Consider the following 9,330-nt stretch of genomic DNA (forward strand, 5'->3'; position numbering starts at 1 on the left):
TGGGCGCCCGGCGACGTGGGGGGAGGAGACGGTTGGCCCGCGCAGCGGCCGCCAGTGCGTGCAGTGAGCCGCCTTGGAGCGCAACGCGGGGCAGCCTCGGCTGGCCGGGCGACCCGCGCACTGTACATCCGGGTCCCAGCGCGGCCGAAGGAGCGCGGGCGCTACACCTCCTTGGTTGGCCCCTGGAGGAGAAATGCCGGACCCCCTGCCCAATTCCCGGGATGCCGGCGAACCGCCCCTCCCCACCCCGCCCCCCTAGTTCCGCCTCCCCACCCACAGTAAACCTTTGGAATCTGCACTAACCGGAAACTCCCCTGCTCAAGAGCTCTCCGTGGCTCCCCAGTGCCCACGGGCCGCTGTACTCAAACTTTCGTGTGTCAAAACCTGGAAGCAAGAGGACAGAAACGTGTATTTCAGGGCCCATCCCTTGAGATGATCAATCTCAGGGCAAGAATTAGGCAAAATTAAGACAGCGCCCCAAATGACTCAGTTATCAAGGTAAGTATGTTTGTGCGGTATTTTTAAAAATAAAATTAATGCAAAAAAAATCCATGATGAAGAAAATACTAAAATTTAAGTAAAGAGGGAATCCAACTCCGCAATTGTACAGGTGACCTCCCTCACCTCACACAAACTCTGACTCTGCAGGGTTTTGTTTTACTTTTCCTACACTTTTTTTATTTTGAAAAGGGTGCAGAACTAGCACCCTTCACACTTATGTACCCTTCACCCAGCTTCCCCCAATGATGATATCTCACATTCCTACAGTGTGTTGTCAAAACCAGGAAATTGATGTTGGTACCATACAATCAACTCAGGTACAGATATTTGGATTTCACCGGTTTTGGGGGGTTTTTTTTGAATTTTTATTTTATTTATTTACTTTTGGCTGTGTTGGGCCTTCGTTGCTGCACGCGAGCTTTCTCTAGTTGCTGCGAACAGGGGCTGCTCTTCGTTGCGGTGCGCGGGCTTCTCATTGAGGTGGCTCTTCTTGTTGCGGAGCACAGGCTCTAGGTGTGCGGGCTTCAGTAGTTGTGGCTTGCGGGCTCTAGAGCGTAGGCTCAGTAGTTGTGGTGCACGGGCTTAGTTGCTCCGCGGCATGTGGGATCGTACCGGACCAGGGCTCGAACCTGTGTCCCCTGCATTGGCAGGCAGATTCTTAACCACTGCGCCACCAGGGAAGCCCGATTTCACCGGTTTTTACATGCATGTTTTCGTTGCTGGTGGTGGTGGTCATGTATAGTTTTATGAACTTTGATCACTTATAGATTCTTGCAACCATCACGGTTGGAACAGCTGAAGGTGTGATAATGGTGCTACGGCTATGTTATGGAAAGAGCATTTGTCAGATGAATGGATAAAGAAGATGTGGTTTATACATACAATGGAGTATTACTCAGCTATTAAAAAAAGAATGAAATAATGCCATTTGCAGCAACATGGATGGATCTAGAGGTTATCACACTAAGTGAAGTAAGTCACAAAGAGAAAGGGAAATACCTATGATATCACTTATATGTGGAATCTAAAATATGATACAAATGAACTTATTTGCAAAACAAATAGATTCACAGACATAGAAAACAAATTTATGGTTACCAAAGGGGAAAGGCACTGGTTAGGAGGGTGGGGAGGATAAATTAGGAGTTTGGGATGAACGGATACACACTACCATATGTAAAATAGATACAGAACAAGGTCCTGCTGTATAACACAGGGAACTATATTCAATATCCTGTAATAAACCGTAATGGAAAAGAATCTGAAAAAGAATATACGTATGTATATATGTGTAACTGAGTCACTTTGCTGTACACCAGAAATTAACACAACACTGTAAATCAACTATACTTCAGTACAAAATTAAATAAATAAATAAAATACAAGAGAAAAAAATAAAAAGAGTCTTTGTGAAGAATACATGAGGGCAGGGCTTCCCTGGTGGTGCAGTGGTTGAGCGTCCGCCTGCCGATGCAGGGGACGCGGGTTCGTGCCCCAGTCCGGGAAGATCCCACATGCCGCGGAGTGGCTGGGCCCGTGAGCCATGGCCGCTGAGCCTGCGCGTCTGGAGCCTGTGCTCCGCAGCGGGAGAGGCCACAACAGTGAGAGGCCCGCATACTGCAAAAAAAAAAATAAAAATAAAAAAAATAAAAAATAAAGAATACATGAGGGCATATGTACAGAAGAAATGATATAGGATTTGCTTTAAACTAAGGAGGAGGGAATTCCCTGGCAGTCCAGTAGTTAGGACTCTGCTTTCACTGCTGAGGGTCCGGGTCGGGGAACTAAGATCCCACAAGCCACAGGCTGTGTGGCCTGGCCAGGAAAAAAAAAAAGAAAGAAAGAAAGAAAAAAAGAATGAGGAGGGCATGGGGAAAGGTGGATGAAACAAAATGGACTGTAAGTTGTTTATCGTTGAGGCCAGGGTTATGGACTCATGAGGGAGTCATGATATTCAGTAGCTAAGGCTGCTGAGCTCTCACAGAACTACCAGATCAAGCTCTTTCCGTGTGATCAGCATTCTTGTTGACCCCTGTTTTTTGATGATGAAACCCAGGCTCAGACATGGGAAGCAACCTGCCCAGACATAGGCAGAGCCAGAATCTTTTTATTTTTTTAAGATTTAATTAATTAATTAATTTATTTATTTTTGGCTGCATCGGGTCTTAGATGCCGCATGGGGGATCTTTTGTTGAGGCATGCAGGATCTTTCGTTGTGGCACACAGGCTCTTCGTTGTGGCGTGAGGGTTTTCTCTTCTCTAGTTGCGGTGCGCAGGCTCCAGGGTGCGTGGGCTCTGTAGATTGCAGGACTTGGGCTCTAGTTGAGGCGTACCAGCTTAGTTGCCCCGGGGCATGTGGGATCTTAGTTCCTTAACCAGGGATCAAACCCGTGTCCCCTGCATTGTAAGGCAGATTCTTTACCCCTGGACCACCAGGGAAGTCCCCCAGAGCCAGAATCTTAATCCAGGCCTGACCCTCTCCGAAGAGCAGAGTCAAGTGGTAAACTGCATCAGATTCTTCCATCAGATATTCAGTAATAATTTCTCCAAATACCAAACACTTACTACATGCTAGACACTGTTTTTTTCGTTTTTTTGTTTTTTTTTATTTATTTATTTTGTGGTACGCGGGCCTCTCACTGCTGTGGCCTCTCCCGTTGCGGAGCACGGGCTCCGGACGCGCAGGCTCAGCGGCCATAGCTCACAGGCCTAGCCGCTCCGCGGCATGTGGGATCTTCCCAGACCGGGGCACGAACCTGTGTCCCCCGCATCGGCAGGCGGACTCTCAACCACTGCACCACCAGGGAAGCCCTAGACACTGTTTTGAATTAGAGATGGGAAAACATTTTCTGTGAAGGTCCAGATAATAAATATTTTCAGCTTTGTGGGCTACAGCATCTGTAGCAACGACTTAACTCAATGGGCATGGCTGTGTGCTAGTAAAACTTCATTTCTAAACATTGAATTTGAGTTTTATATAATTTTTGCATATTATGAAATATTATTCTTTGCTTCAAACAGTGAAAAGAGAAAAAGAAACATTTTTAGCTCAAAGGCTGTACAGAAACAGTTGTCAGGCTAGATTTGGCCCTTCCTTCCTTCCTCCCTCCCTTTCCTCTTTCCTTCCAACCTGCTTTTTTTTTTTTTTTTTTGGCTGTACACGGGCCTCTCACTGTTGTGGCCTCTGCTGTTGTGGAGCACAGGCTCCGGACGCGCAGGCTCAGTGGCCATGGCTCACGGGCCTAGCTGCTCTGCGGCATGTGGGATCTTCCCTGACCGGGGCACGAACCCATGTCCCCTGCATCGGCAGGCAGACTCTCAACCACTGAGCCACCAGGGAAGCCCCCAAATTGATATTTTTGATTGCTTTACCTGAGGCCTTTCTACAAGGTGATTAGTATTTTATTTTTCAAAATAGGAGGAAGAGAAGCTGAGAATATTTAAAACAGCCAGTGTGGAAAATGGTTGGGTTGACTGCCTTTCAGAAAAAGGAGGTCAATTAACCTTTGACCCACCAATTCCACTTTCCACAGAAATCACTGTAATCTGCTGATGGTAACAATACCAGTTAATACTTGCTGTCAAGCCTCGTGTTTTTTGTTGTTGTTGTTGTGTTTTCTTGGCCGCGTTCCCCGACCAGGGTTCGATCCCTTGCATTGGAAGCATGGGTCTTAACCACTGGACTGCCAGAGGAGACCCAAGCCTTGTTTTAAGCACTTAACATGTGCTACCATTTCATCCTCACACCAACCCCATGAAATAGGTACCATTATTAGGTCTAATTTATAGATGAGAAAACTGAGGTCTTGAGTGGTTATGTGACTTGCCAGTGTCAACTAGGGAAACAAGTACATTGAAATTGCCTTTGAATATTCAGACCCAGGGAAGAGCTGAAGTCACAGCTCAAGTCTGAAGGCTGTCTCCTGGCAGAATGCCTGCTTAGTAAGATCAGTCTTTTTGTGCTAGTCAGGCCTTCAACTGATTGGATAAGGCCTACCCACATTAGGGAGGGGAATCTGCTTTACTTAATAGTCCACTGATTTAAAATATCAATCTCATCTGAAAACACCTCACAGAAACAGCCAGAATAATGTTTGACCAAATATCTGGGCACCATGGCTCAACCAAGCAGACACATAAAATTAACCAGTGGGACTTCCCTGGTGGTCCAGTGGTTAAGGCTCCATGCTTCCACCGCAGGGGGCACAGGTTAAATCCGTGGCTGGGGAACTAAGATCCCGCATGCCATGCAGCACGGCCAAAAAAAAAAAATTAAAATTAACCAAATTAAAATTAATTAACCCAGGGTAAGATATGATTTGTATTTACAAAGATTCCCCTGGCAGCTGTGGAAAATGGCTGGTGGGGAATCATAACAGAGGCAGGAGGCCAGGGAGGAGGCTGGTGCAGTCACCCAGGCAACTGATGATGGGGTCCTGGACCAGGGTGGGGGCCAGGGTGGATGGGGTGAAATGGACAGAGTCAACAGGTTTGTTTTATTTATTTTAATAAACAAATTTTATTTATTTATTTCATAAATTTATTTATTTATTTTTTGGTTGCGTTGGGTCTTCATTGCTGCCCCGGCTTTCTCTAGTTGTGGCGAGTGAGGGCTACTCTTCTTTGCAGTACGCAGACTTCTCATTGCGGTGGTTTCTCTTGTTGCCGAGCACGGGCTCTAGGGCGCATGGGCTTCAGTAGTTGTGGCGCACAGGCTCAGTAGTTATGGTGCACAGGCTTAGTTGCTCTGCAGCATGTGGGATCTTCCTGGACCAGGGCTCGAACACGTATCCCCTGCATTGGCAGGCGGATTCTTAACTACTGCGCCACCAGGGAAGTCCACCGGGTTTGTTTTAAATGTAGAATTTAATGAGTTTTAATATCACTGTGCTCTAATTGTAAAGCATTTCTATCACCCCAAAAAGAAACCCCGTCCCCATTAGCAGTCACTCCCCTGTCCCCTAGGCCCTGACAACAACTAACCCACTTTCTGTCTCTGTGGATTGGCCTGTTCTGGACATTTCATATAAATGGAGTCACACACTACGTGGCTCTTTGTGTCTGGCTTCTCTCGGGTCATCCACATTGTAGCGTGTGTCAGTGCTTCACTCCTTTTTATGGCTTAATAATATCCCACTGTGTGAATGGACCACATTTTATTTTTCCATTCCTCAGCCCCCACCATCTTTTTTTTATTTTATTTATTTTAACATCTTTATTGGGGTATAATTGCTTTACAATGGTGTGTTAGTTTCTTTTTATAACAAAGTGAATTAGTTATACATATACACATGTTCCCATATCTCTTCCCTCTTGCGTCTCCCTCCCTCCCACCCCCACCATCTTTTTTTATTTATGTATATATATATATATATATATATATATATTTTTTTTTTTTTTTTGGCTGTGTTGGTCTTCCTTTCTGTGCGAGCGGGGGCCACTCTTCATCGCAGGCTCAGTAGTTGTGGCTCATGGGCCCAGTTGCTCTGCTGCATGTGGGGGTCTTCCCAGACCAGGGCTCGAACCCGTGTCCCCTGCATTGGCAGGCAGATTCTCAACCACTGCGCCACCAGGGAAACCCGCCCCCACCATCTTTCTCCTGGAGCAGCACAATCCCCAAGGCCATGCCTCCCCCCTGCAGCTCCTCCCCCACCGTGGTCTGTCCTCCCCACAGAAGCCACTAGAGGGCGCCCCCAAGTACCTGAGTCAGGTCCTGCCCCTCCTCTGCCCACAGCCCTCCAGCCTTTCTGGGATCCTACTTCCCTCAGGGTAAAAGCCCAAATCTTCCCTGTGAACCACAAGGCCCTGCCTACCCCCCATCTTCACCTCTCTCCTCTCTCTCTCCCCTTCACTCACTCTGCTTCAGTCAACTCCTAGCTGTTCCTTCAATATGCCAAGCATGGTGCTGCCCCAGGGCCTTTGCGCAAGCTGTTTCTCCCACCTGGAATGCCCTTCCCCCAGACACCCACAATTGCCCCCTCCCTGATCTTCTTCAGGGCTCTGCTCTGATATCTCCTTATGCATGTAAAGTGTTTGCTACCATCCGCCCCCAGTACAGCGTTCCCTAATGCTATTTCACTTCTCTCCATGGCACTTCTCACCATCTGACATATCACATACTTATTTACTGTCCTCCCTGCCATCTCTCACTAAACTATAAGCCCCCCAGGACAGGGATGCTTGTTCTGTGTCCCCAGAACCTCACTCAATGTCAGGAAGACAGGAGGTGCTAAGTATGTGTTGGATGAATGAATACTATCTGCACTCGAAAAATTTAGACCATGTTGTAAATAATCACATATAGGGTTTTTCTCAACCTTGGCACTGTGGACATTGTGGCCAGATCATTGCCTGGGGGGCCGTCCTGGGCACTGTGTGGTATGAAGCAGCCTCCCTGGCCCCCACCCACTTGATGCCAGGAGCCCCCCCCCCCCAAGCTGTGATAATTACCAAGGTCCCCAGACATGGCCCAGCGTACCCTGAGGGCAAAATCACTCCTGGGTGTGACCCTGTGCTGGAGGGTGAGGATTACCCGTTCCATTTTACAAATGAGGCTTACATCGGGCACAGGAGGTATCAGAGTTCTGCTCATTGGGGTTCTTCACTCATATGCTCCCCTATACCCTGGGGGACCACACATCCCAGGGGCCTGGGATAAGCCTGGTTTACAACCATCATTCTGGTGTAAATCAATTAGTGTCCCTTTTGCTTTCAAACCCGTCCTGATTTGCAGTTTGGTGAATGCCTACATCCACTCAAGCTGGAATCAGGCACAGTGTATGACTCAGCATTCCCACTCCTATGTATGTACCCAATAGAAATGCTGCCAGGACACGTGCTAGAATGTTCCATAGCCGCATTAGTCATAACAGACCCAAGCTGGAAACAACCCAAATGCGCACCAACAGTGAAACGGATAAGTAAATTGTGCCAGGGTCTCAGAAAGAGAATGGAGCAGTGAGAACAGGTGAAGTTCAGTCATCCCCAACATGGGTAAACCTTCGTATGAATGTTGACTGCAAGAAGCTGAATTGAAAAGAGACCATGCTGCTGTGACTTCCCTGGTGGTCCAGTGGTTAAGAATCCATCTTGCAATGCAGGGGACACGGGTTCAATCCCTGGTCAGGGAACTAAGATCCCACATGCCGCAGAGCAACTAAGCCCCGTGTGCGGTAACTACTGAGCCCACACACCACAACTAGAGAGAAGCCCACATGCTGCAATGAAAGATCCCGCATGCCGCAACTAAGACCCAACACAGCCAAAAAAATAAGGAATAAGAGTTAAAAACAAGAAAAGGCCATGCTGCATGATTCAAGGTGTATGAAATTCAAAAATAGCCCCCCCCCCTCCCCAGTTTGTGTTGTTGGAAGACAGGATGCTGGGTATCTTTGGGTAGTGACTGGAAGAGACACAGGGGATTTCTGGGGTTTCTGAGGGCTGGTCGTTCTGTATCTTGATTTTCATATTGGCTACTGGCACGTGTTTACTTTGTGAAAGGCATCAGATTTTATACGTTTGATTTATGCCGTTTCTGTATTTTGGTTAAACTTCAATCACAGCTTCAGACTGAGAAAACAAATTTATGGTTACCAAAGGGGAAAGGGGGAGGGGAGGGATAAATTAGGAGTTTGAGATTAACAGTTACACAGTACTATATACGAAAGAGATGAACAATAAGGACCTATTGTAGAGCACAGGGAATTATATGCAATATCTTATAATAACCTGTAGTGGAAAAGAATCTGAAAAAGAATACATACATATATACATATGTATATATATATATAAAAAATTCAATCGCAACTTTGCAAATGTAAAGTGTTCTTATTTAGATGATAAATTATAGAGCCACCCTTCTCCTAGAGCTGGACAGGGTGGTGGGGTGGTCTGAAACTAAGGCCCAGGGGCCGTATCCCCCTCTACTGCCTGTTTGTGTGCCCCAGTGAGCTAAGAATGGTTTTTACATTTTCAAAAAAATTATTTATTTGTTATTTGTTATTTATTTATTTTTTTGGCTGCGTTGGGTCTTCATTGCTGCGCGCAGGCTTTCTCTAGTTGCGGCAAGCAGGGGTTACTCTGTTGCGGTGCGCGGGCTTCTCATTGCGGTGGCTTCTCTTGCTGTGGAGCACAGGCTCTAGGCGTGCGGGCTTCAGTAGTTGTGGCACACGGGCTCAGTAGTTGTGGCACGCGGGCTCTAGAGTGCAGGCTCAGTAGTTGCGGCGCACAGGCTTAGTTGCTCCGCGGCACGTGGGATCTTCCCGGAGCAGGGATCGAACCCCTGTCCCCTGCATTGGCAGGCGGATTCTTAACCACTGCACCACCAGGGAAGTCCCAGAGGGGAATCAAAAGAAGAATCATAGTTCATGTCATGTGAAAATTGTATGAAATTCAAATTTTAGAGCCCATAAATAAAGTTTTATTGGAGCACAGCCATGCCCATTTGAGTATGTGTCATCTCTGGCTGCTTACGTGCAGAGTTGTGTAGCTGTGATCGAAACTGTGTGGCCGGAAAAGCCAAAATGTTTTCTACTTGGCCCTTTTAGAAAAAATGAGCCAACATTTGTCTCAGAGTCATGCCTTGACTGGTCCATCTAAAGCTGCCCGCTCTGCTTTTTTTTTTTTTTTTTTTTCTGATGGTGCTGCACGGCAAGCCAGATCTTAGTTCCCTGATCAGGGATCTAACCCGCACCCCCTGTAGTGGAAGCACAGACTCTTAACCACTGGACCATCAGGGAAGTACCCCTTCTGCGCTTTTTACACTCAGAGTCACACTGTTTCTTCACTGTGCCTCCCACCTCAGGGTCTTTGTATCTGCTGCTCCCTCTC

Source organism: Pseudorca crassidens, chromosome 3, assembly GCF_039906515.1.
Source record: "Pseudorca crassidens isolate mPseCra1 chromosome 3, mPseCra1.hap1, whole genome shotgun sequence".
Classification (NCBI taxonomy): domain Eukaryota; kingdom Metazoa; phylum Chordata; class Mammalia; order Artiodactyla; family Delphinidae; genus Pseudorca; species Pseudorca crassidens.